Raw genomic sequence first — 10,884 nt, forward strand, 5'->3', positions numbered from 1 at the left:
CCTGTGCTGGGACTCCTACAAGACAGATACCCTCCTTTTGACTACAATAGTAGTAGTAATGCATGTGTGCTCAGTCATATCTGACTCTTTGTGACATCATGGACTGCAGCCTACTAGGCTCCTCTGCCCATGGAATTTCCCAGGCAAGAAGACTGGAGCGGGTTGCCATTTCCTTCTCCAGGGGATCTTCTCAACTCAGGGATCAAACCCACTTCTCTTGCATTGGCAGGTGGATTCTTTACCACTGAGTCACCTGGGGAGCCTATTTGTTGCAGAGGGGGAGATTGTTTCACATTTGCAAAACAACTTAGGAAATGTTCATCAAAAACTTGTCTAGGTACTTCAGAGAGGAGCTACAGCAGAGGATATGGGGGAAGGCTTGTTTCCCCCATTCTCCAAGGCCCCATGGAATCCTGCTTAGTTACAAATTACCAAGCTATAAAAGATTCATCAGCTGCCAAATGATATCACTCACAGTACTGGGAGATTTCCTTCTATAACTTCCCTTATGGTTCTTGTTTGTATTAGTTCATATTAAATGAGAGATTCAGGCATTAATAACATGAATATCAAAATTAAAAGACCTCAGTTAGCAAAAGGTGAAAAACAGTCTAAGACAGTGAGAGGGAGTAGGTTGCTGCTGCTGTTAAGTCGCTTCAGTCGTGTCCGGCTCTGTGTGACCCCATAGACGGCAGCCCACTAAGCTCCTCTGTCCCTGGGATTCTCCAGGCAAGAAATGGAGTGGGTTGCCATTTCCTTCTCCAATGCTAGGACCCTTTAAAAGAGGAGGATGTCGGTCAAGGTCTTTTTTTAAAGTCTCATCGTCTCTAGTCAACATTGATTCAATGACTATCAAACTGGTCCCTTTCTTGCACTACCTGGATCCCCTCCAGGCCAGTCTCCATTGTATTGCAAAAGTGACCTTACAGGATGCAAATCTGCTTATTGTCCTCCCTTCAAAGTCTCTCAATCACTTTTAAGAAAGGAAACCCAGCTCCTTATCTTAATACAAAAGCACTTGGATCCAATTCAGAGCACTTCCTTTTAAAAAGGACCTTGACAAAAGTGCATCTAGACGACAAAGACTAGGCTGATAGAGGGTTTGGAAATCCTCAATGGATACATGTCGCAAAGAACGGAGAGCCTGGAAATTGGTTGAGAGAAAGTTACAGAAATCGAGGTTTTAGTGCAGTGTGAAGGAGTGAACCAACTTCATAGAGGGTACAGGATAGAACCACTTGAAATTAGGGAAAAATGAGTCCAAGGACATATGAGTGCTGTGCTGTGCTCAGATGCTCAGTCATGTCTGAATCTTTGTGACCCCATGAACTGTAGCCCTGCCAGGCTCCTCTGTCCGTGGGATACTCCCAGCAAGAATACTGGAGTGGGTTGCCGTTTCCTCCTCCTGCCAATTCCTTCCCGACCCAGGAACTGAACCCTATCTCTTCTGTCTCCTACACTTGGAGGCAGATTCTTCACCACTAGCACCACCAGGGAACTCCTATTAGTGCTAGATCTCAGAGGAATTCCATAATCTGGAAATTACATATTCTGAGGGAAAAATGAAATATTAAAGTAGTCGACACTTTAGACTGGAGGGGAAGTAGATAGAAAAGATGTTTTATAAATTTATGAAAGAGATGGGAATACCAGACCACCTGACCTGCCTCTTGAGAAATCTGTAGGCAGGTCAGGAAGCAACAGTTAGAACTGGACATGGAACAACAGACTGGTTCCAAATAGGAAAAGGAGTATGTCAAGGCTGTATATTGTCACCCTGCTTATTTAACTTTTATGCAGAGTACATCATGAGAAATGCTGGGCTGGAAGAAGCACAAGCTGGAATCAAGATTGCCAGGAGAAATATCAGTAACCTCAGATATGCAGATGACACCACCCTTATGGCAGAAAATGAAGAGGAACTAAAAAGCCTCTTAATGAAAGTGAAAGAGGAGAGTGAAAACGTTGGCTTAAAACTCAGCATTCAGAAAAAGAAGATCATGGCATCTGGTCCCATCACTTCATGGGATATAGATAGGGAAACAGTGGAAACAGTGTCAGGCTTTATTTTGGGGGGCTCCAAAATCACTCCAGATGGTGATTGCAGCCATGAAATTAAAAATGCTTACTCCTTGGAAGAAAAGTTATAAACAACCTAGACAGCATATTAAAAAGCAGAGACATTACTTTGTCAACAAAGGTCCATCTCATCAAGGCTATGGATTTTCCAGTGGTCATGTATGGATGTGAGAGTTGGACTGTGAAGAAAGCTGAGTGCCAAAGAATTGATGCTTTCGAACTGTGGTGTTGGAGAAGACTGTTGAGAGTCCCTTGGACTGCAAGGACATCCAACCAGTCCATCCTAAAGGCGATCAGCCCTGGGTGTTCATTGGAAGGACTGATGCTAAAGCTGAAACTCCAATACTTTGGCCACCTCATGCGAAGAGTTGACTCACTGGAAAAGACCCTGATGCTGGGAGGGATTGGGGGCAGGAGGAGAAGGGGACAACAGAGGATGAGATGGCTGGATGGCATCACTGACTGGATGGACATGAGTTTGAGTGAACTCTGGGAGTCAGTGATGGACAGGGAGGCCTGGTGTGTCACAATTCATGGGGTCACAAAGAGTCGGACATGACTGAGAGACTGAACTGAACTGAACTGATTTATAAATTATTATAAAGTAAATAATAAATTGTTATAAAGTAAATAATAAATTATTATAAAGTAAACAAGGATCACCTGAATGAATGACTTTTTCCTACCGTGGAAGTGAAAGATTTTGATACTTTGCTCAGGTGGACTCCAAAAATGATGAGGCTTCAGATCCCTCCCCAGTCATTTTTTTTTTTAATGCCAAAGCTCTGACGAAGCAGAAAAGTAAATAATCCATTCAGAATCTAAATTATTCCTGAACAGGATGAAGGTTTTCAGTTAATTTAGTTTCTAAGTGAAGCTGCCATCCAAAATTTCATCAGTGTGAAGAAAATCTAATAGGTCAAACATTGCAATCTCACATTCATAGATGCAGCAAGGTAATCTATTCTGCCCATCACCCCATGCATTTTTGTAGTGTCCGTCTTTGCAGACCTTGATGAGAATTTATAGATCCTTCTCTGGAAGGGAGGAGGCAGCTTGTGAATCATCATATTGTCAACTGGAAGTGTTTAAGTTTTGAAAGGAACTTCAGACATAGAGTTTTGATTTTTGTTTTGATTTATTTAACTCAGTTCAGTTCAGTCGATCAGTCATGTCCAACTCTTTGCGACCACATGAACTGCAGCATGCCAGGCTTCCCTATTCATCACCAACTCCAGAAGTCTACCAAAACCCATTTCTGTTGAGTCAGTGGTGCCATCCAACCATCTCATCCTCTGTCATCCCCTTCTCCTCCTGCCCTCAATCTTTCCTAGCATCATGGTCTTCTCAAATGAGTCAACTCTTCACATCGGATGGCCAAAGTATTGGCGTTTCAGCTTCAATAACAGTCCTTCCAATGACACCCAGGACTGATCTCCTTTAGGATGGACTGGTTGGATCTCCTTGCAGTCCGAGGGACTCTCAAGAGTTTCTCAAACACCACAGTTCGAAAGCATCAATTCTTTGGCACTCAGCTTTCTTTATAGTCCAACTCTCACATCCATACATGACTGCTGAAAAAACCATAGCGTTGACTAGATGGACCTTTGTTGACAAAGTAATGTCTCTGCTTTTTAATATGCTATCTAGGTTGGTCATAACTTTCCTTCCAAGGAGTAATTGTCTTTTAATTTCATGGCTGCAGTCACGATCTGATTTTGGAGCCCCCAAAAATAAAGTCTGACACTGTTTCTTTCCACCATTTCCTGATCTATTTGCCATGAAGTGATGGGACCAGATGCCATGATCTTCATTTTCTGAATGTTGAGTTTAAAGCCAACGTTTTCACTCTCTTCTTTCACTTTCATCAAGAGACTCTTTAGTTCCTCTTTACTTTCTGCCATAAGGGTGGTGTCATCTGCATATCTGAGGTTATTGATATTTCTCCTGGCAATCTTGATTCCAGCTTGTGCTTCATCCAGCCCAGCATTTCTCATGATGTACTCTGCATATAAGCTAAATAAGCAGGGTGACAACATACAGCCTTGACGTATTCCTTATCCTATTTGGAACCAGTCTGTTGTTCCATGTCCAGTTCTAACTGTTGCTTCCTGACCTGCATACAGATTTCTCAAGTGGCAGGTCAGGTGGTCTGGTATTCCCATCTCTTTCAGAATTCTCCACAGTTTATTGTGATCCACACAGTCAAAGGTTTTGGCATAGTCAACTAAGCAGAAATAGATGTTTTTCTGGAACTCTCTTGCTTTTTCCATGATCCAGCAGATGTTGGCACCTTGGTCTCTGGTTCCTCTGCCTTTTCTAAAACCAGCTTAAACATCTGGAAGTTCATGGTTCACATATTGCTGAAGCCTGGCTTAGAGAATTTTGAGCATTACTTTACTAGTGTGTGAGATGAGTGCAATTGTGCGGTAGTTTAAGCATTCTTTGGCATTGCCTTTCTTTGAGATTGGAATGAAAATGGACCTTTTCCAGTCCTGTGGCCACTGCTGAGTTTTCCAAATTTGCTGGCATATTGAGTGCAGCACTTTCACAGCATCATCTTTGGGGATTTGAAATGGCTCAACTGGAATTCCATCACCTCCACTAATTTTGTTCCTAGTGATGCTTTCTAAGGCCCACTTGACTTCACATTCCAGGATGTCTGCTCTAGGTGAGTGTGAGTGATCACACCATCATGATTATCTGGGTCGTGAATATCTTTTTTGTATAGTTCTTTTGTATATCCTGCCACCTCTTCTTAATATCTTGTGCTTCTGTTAGGTCCATACCATTTCTGTCCTTTATTGAGACCATCTTTGCATGAAATGTTCCCTTGGTATCTGTAATTTTCTTGAAGAGATCTCTAGTCTTTCCACATATTGTATTTGATAAAATAGGAAAGAAATCACGGGGTAATGAAGAGAGTCCTGGACATGGAATCATAAATATGATTTCTAATATGGCATATTCATTACTCGACTTCTTCAGCTTCTGTTTCCAAATCCATAAAAAGAAAAGAATAATCCTGGGTCAAAGAATAGTTGTGAAGGCTGGTGACATATAAAATTCGTTAATAATGTTTTAAAGTACCAGTCACTGGACCACATAATGCTGGTATCTTGGTGCTCAAAAGAAAGATGAGAATGGAATCACTTAGATCATAGTTCATCAGTGTTAGTTCAGTGAAGATTATTCATGCTGAACAAACTATGGATCTCTCTAGATGTATAAAATGCTTTTTTTCCAGGAATACCATAGTAGAAAAGAGCTATTACTCCCTCCAGTATTCTTGCCTGGGAAATCCCATGGACAGAGGGGCCTGGCAGGCTACAGTCCATGGGGTCACATGGAGTCTGACATGACTAAGTGAGCAATAACATTATTCTATTTTCTATGTTTTATGATTCAGGATCCCTGCAAATTGAAAGAAAACATTCTGGTTTATAAGGAGAAGAGTGGGAGGATGAGGAAGACGCAAAGCGAAAGAGAAAGGATATGAGGGATTGGAATACTGAGGCTAGAATTCTAAATTTAATCTATCTTCATTTATAAATCAGTCTGTAGTGCAAGACATAAGCATGTGGGAAGAAGGAAGGAAAAACACAGGATGTTATAAAAATCAGTTTTCAGTCCTGTGTTTGCCTTGACCAAATACGGCAAACTGCCAACTGTCTTCCTCAGGGAGAGACTGAATGCATCCATTGACGTTTGCTCTGCAGTCTCCTAATCCCCTGTATCTTTGGGCTCTCTTCCAAAAAAAACTGACCTGCAATTTTCAGAAGTGTCAAAGTCATGACCATCAAAGAAAGATGACAAACTATTCCAGGCCAAAGGAAGCCAGCACGTGGCATGACAACACAATGCTATGTGCTGTGAAAATGTCTAGTGGTAAAGACTCTGCCGGCCAATGCAGGAGACGAAGAGACGTGGGTTCTATCCCTGGGTGTGGAAGAGCCCCTGGATTTGGGAATGTCACTCCACTCCATTATTCTTGCCTGGAAAATTCCATGGGCAGAGGAGCCTGGCGGGCTACAGTTGACAGCCACGAAGCCACAGACAGGACTGAGCATAGCACAGGACAGGACGATCTCACTAAAATGGAGTGAGAAGGCAGCAGGAGGTGGTCTCATGTGCATACCTCCCCCTGTCAATGCTGGTCCCAGTAGGAAGAGACCTACTTTGTAGGAAATGGAACTACTTTATTACCACCAGCAGGAGGAAGAAAGCTTTCTCTTTGCCTGGCGACAGCTTAGCCAATGCCACACTGTCACAACCTAGAGAATGAAAAGCCACTGTACTTCAAATTCTCAGTTTCCTCCGATGAATTTTTTTGTTTATAATAGCCTCTCCCAACTTCTCCTCTTCTATAAAATAATTTTCTTTCCTTTTATCCATTTGCTATAGTTGCTTGTCCCAAATAGCAACTGTTCACTTTTCCCAAATAAAACCAGTTTTGCTCATAAAATAACTGGCTGGTTTAATGATTTCGGTTAACAGTGTTTTTCTAAACTAGAAAACTTTACTTTAAATAACATCTTTGGGAGAAATGGCAAAACTTTAATGGGGTCTGAAGATTAAATGTGTCAACTAAGTGTATAATGGTCATGGTTGCTTTCCTGATTTTGATTGTTGTGTTGTAAGAGAATGTCCTTGCTTGTAGAAAATACATGCTAAAGAATTTGGAATCAAAAAGTGTCAGGTTTAAGAAAAAAAAATATTACTTGCATACACTTGTGGCTCTTAAAATTTGAGAATGCTCCAAAATTTAACATTATAAGTGTAAAATTTTATTTTAATTTGGCACAATTGGTATTTTGCATTGTATTATTAGTAGTCAATCTTGACTATTTTGAAAGTACATTTTGAAAATATGTTTAAAATTACATTTTAAATTATTATATTTAATTAATTTTAAATGAATTTATATTCAAATCTATATTCTTTTTTTTCAAATCTATATTCTTTTAATATAACCACATTTTATTTTTTGACCCATCAATAATTAATACTGAGGACAAGTTTGGATCCTGGTAAAAATAGAAATACCAAAGTCTCTTAAGAAAAGGAAAATTAATGCTTAAAAAAAATCCTCAGAATTCTCATTAAATTTTTAAGAAATTCAGAACAATGAAAGTGAGCAGATTTCTATTAAATATGAGCCATATAAAATCCACCTACAGGATATTACAGATTCCTAATGAAGATTTAATTACTGATAAAAGCCAGAGGACTGTGAAAGAGAATGATTCTTATAATGAGTCTGACTTTCCCATTACAAAATGAAGAAATTTATACTCAGATTAGACAAAAAAATTAAGCAGCATGAACTTTGTGATTTCAATGGATGATGGTCCTAGAAAATGGCTGTCACATCTTTCTAATGGTGTGAGGAAGTTTCTAGAAAAATAACATGTAATTCTGACTTATATTTGTGATAGAAATTTTCTATTTGTCAACCATGCCAAAATGTCTAGTATTTGATTTTGTTTTTTAAAAGGTTTCTTTTCAAATGTAAAAAGAAATTGGCTTTTATAGACGGTTTATAGGTAATGCATCTTTGTTGCTACTCCTCTGTGTTTCACAACAAATCTTCAAGACTGTCATTCATTAATGCAGATCTTGGGATCTTAGATATTTGTGTGAAATAAAGCCCTCATACAATTGCTAGAATAGAAAACCAAAAGACAAATAAATAGCAAACAATGATATTATTCAACCAAGACAAATAAACACTGATGCAGAACGCTGAATAATTCAAAGAACCATAGTCCTTAGCAAAGCATAATGAGGCATTGCAGGCTCTGATAGGCAAATATTTATAGAAAACAGTGTACCGTTTCTAGGTTCAATAGAATTGATTTTGAAATCTAATGTCAGAATGGCCAAAATGATAAAATGTAGGCCAGGAAGAGGAAGACGAGAGGATGGAAGGAGACAAAGAGGAAAAAAAAAAAAAAAGGAAGAGAAAAAGAAACAAAGATCCCTTTCTAAAATGGAAAATTTTAAATAGTGTTAATAATCCAGTGAGCATTAATGAGAGACAAGAATTCATATATAAAATTTTAAAGTACCTAATTTTCAGTTCAAGTATAATTTGTAAAGAAATACGAGTAGAACTCAGAATTTTGGCCATCATTACATAGCATTGTATGGGCCATGAACCATTAGACAGTTTAAGTTTCCTTTTTTTTTTTTTAATTTTTTTAAGTTTCCTATTAGAAGACATGCCCTTACTGTGCCAAGAGCAATAGTATTCTTTGGAACAGGTCAATGATTAGATATGACATTTTCTGGATCTCTCCAGATAAAGGATAACTCTTAGTTGTTTTTTTTTCCTAGACAAGAACTGAGGATGGCAACTAAATGCTATTAAAGAAATTAGATGTAACCTAGATGAGAAATGAGAGAGAGAGTAGAGGGATTCAGCTGGACCGTAGCCGATTTGAGAGTAAAGCCATGTGAGGGAGCAGGTGCATCGAGTCTGGACTAGCCGGGGAAGGGGAGGTGGGGGACAGCATCAGGAAGCTGGGGATTGGGAGGGGGATGCAGACCACAGGGCCTCCAGAGGACAGATGCCTCTGGGGTCTCCCTGGAGGACTTCCAGCAGAGAATTGCTCTATTAATATTTCACAGGATTCCCGTACAGGCCAAAGCTGCATATTGAGTATAGTGGATATACCACAAGAGAGGCTTCTGAGTCCAGGATGGACTGGTGGTTTGTTGCACCAAGCCCAGACTCTCTAGCTCAAAATTTCTTGTACTATGAGAAAGAAAAAGAAAGAAAGAAAGAAAAAAAAAAAAAAAAAAAACATAAGGCAAAGTAAAACATTCAAAATACTAGTTAATGAAACCATTATTTTTTTTCATCAGAGTCTTTTATTGCTGCTTCTCCCCTTCCCCTGCCTCCTCTTCCTCCTCTGCTTTCACTTCTTCTCCATCCGCTGGACACCTTCCTAACTCCTGAGGGATGAAAGGCTTCCAAAAGGCAGAGATAATTGGATGTAAGGTTGAAAGAGGAAGCAAGCATCATTAGCAAAGGAAAAGTGGAAGAAAAAAAATAATTCTGGGAAAGGAAATGTGAGCTCAGGGATGAGAAATCTTGGGGATACTTTCTAAGTGACTGGAGTGAAGAGGGATTAGAATGAAAAGACAGAATGAAGAGACTCCGTGGTGAAAGCCAGGTGACAAGGGCTTCCGCTGTCACACTCCATCACTCTTGGAAATTCCTCCCCTGCAGCTACTCCCACCCCGTGAGCTCCAAGACATCTGATATTTCTGAGAAGGTGATGAACAAGATTTGAACCTGTTTCTTGGGGTGGAAACTGGCACTGGTGTTAATGGTGGGAAGACAAGACTGTGGTTAGGCTGTTGGAATAGGAACCCACTCCAGTATTCTTGCCTGGAATGTTCCATGGACAGAGGAGCCTGGAGGGCTACAGTCCACGGGGTCGCAATGAGTTGGGCACAACTGTGACTAACACTTTTACTTTCACGGACTGTGGAAGGGCAGGTCCTGTGCTCCAGACATCATACCCTTTTTGCTGATTTCATGTGCATTTACTCTCAGTGCCCTGCTCTCCTAGAATCTATGGTTGGAATCCCCCAAAGTGCCAGCTCACTGACCTGACTTTCTCACAAAAAAGTTTAGTTCACTCTAAACTGGAGAAGACCCTGGATGAAGCAGCCAGGTTGGGAAATCATCCAGACCTGGATTGTTCCTGTGTTACTCTGTGATGTACAAGCTGTATGACATTAGATGAGTTGCTTATGCTCTCTGTGTCTCATCTGGGGATGATAAGCCAAACTCAAATGGCTGTTCATGAGAACTAGACGATGTATAGATGCTCTGAGCCTTGTGTCTAGCACAGCAAATATGCACTCATGCGAGTTCTTCTTAGCCTGCAAAATGGTGCTTCTTTCTTGTCCTAGGAGAATGTATTTCAGATGGCTCTTGTGCCAGGAACCTTCCTCTGATCTCTGCACTGGAGCTGCATCCTCAGTGAAGGAGTCTTTCTCTGCTTTCAAGGATCACATTAGTGGTCCCTACGCATCATCTTCGTCTCCTCTGTCAGATCTATGCACTTGTTTCAGGCTTTACAGAGCTGGAGTCCACAGGGTGGTGCTGCTTGTTGAACGATTCAATAAAGGAATCATCTTATTACCGTATTCCTCCAAATTCATGTGATATCTTCCTTTTCTCCTCATATTCCTTTAACTCTGCATTATTTTTCTGTCTCCCTCCCTGCCATCCTCTCCTCTTTACCTTCTCTATACCCCTTCCTTTCATCTTTCTGTCTCTTTCTGTATTTCTTGCTCCTCCTCTCCCACCCCAAGGGCATCATGATAAAATGAGGCCATATGTCAAAAGGATCTTAAATAATGGGTTGTGATTGGTATGAAATTGCCTTACCCCACGCACTGCCTGCCCATTATGTGTGATTAATCAGCAGCATACGACTGCTGGAAGGAGGCAGCTCCTGCCAACATATTCTTTAATTTAGCTGAAACAGAAACAAACAAAGGAAAGTACACACTGCTCATTTGCATAATAAAGAGCTATGTTGGGGTGAGATAGAAAAAACAAAAACAAAAAACCCTTCTACAAAAGAATGCAGTCAGCAGTCTCCTAGTTAACCAGATCTGGGTCTACTGATACTGGAGGAGAGAAAGGAGATTAAACGCCACATGAGATCCTTTTGACAGTTGCCTCTACAGCTGCCTGCAGCTGGAATTCCCTCCATCAGCTCAGAGTACCCTGATGTCCTAGAGAGTCTTCATCCTGGAAAGCGTGAAAGTCTCTCAGTC

Source organism: Bos indicus, chromosome 14, assembly GCF_029378745.1.
Source record: "Bos indicus isolate NIAB-ARS_2022 breed Sahiwal x Tharparkar chromosome 14, NIAB-ARS_B.indTharparkar_mat_pri_1.0, whole genome shotgun sequence".
In the NCBI taxonomy this organism is placed as follows: Eukaryota; Metazoa; Chordata; class Mammalia; order Artiodactyla; family Bovidae; genus Bos; species Bos indicus.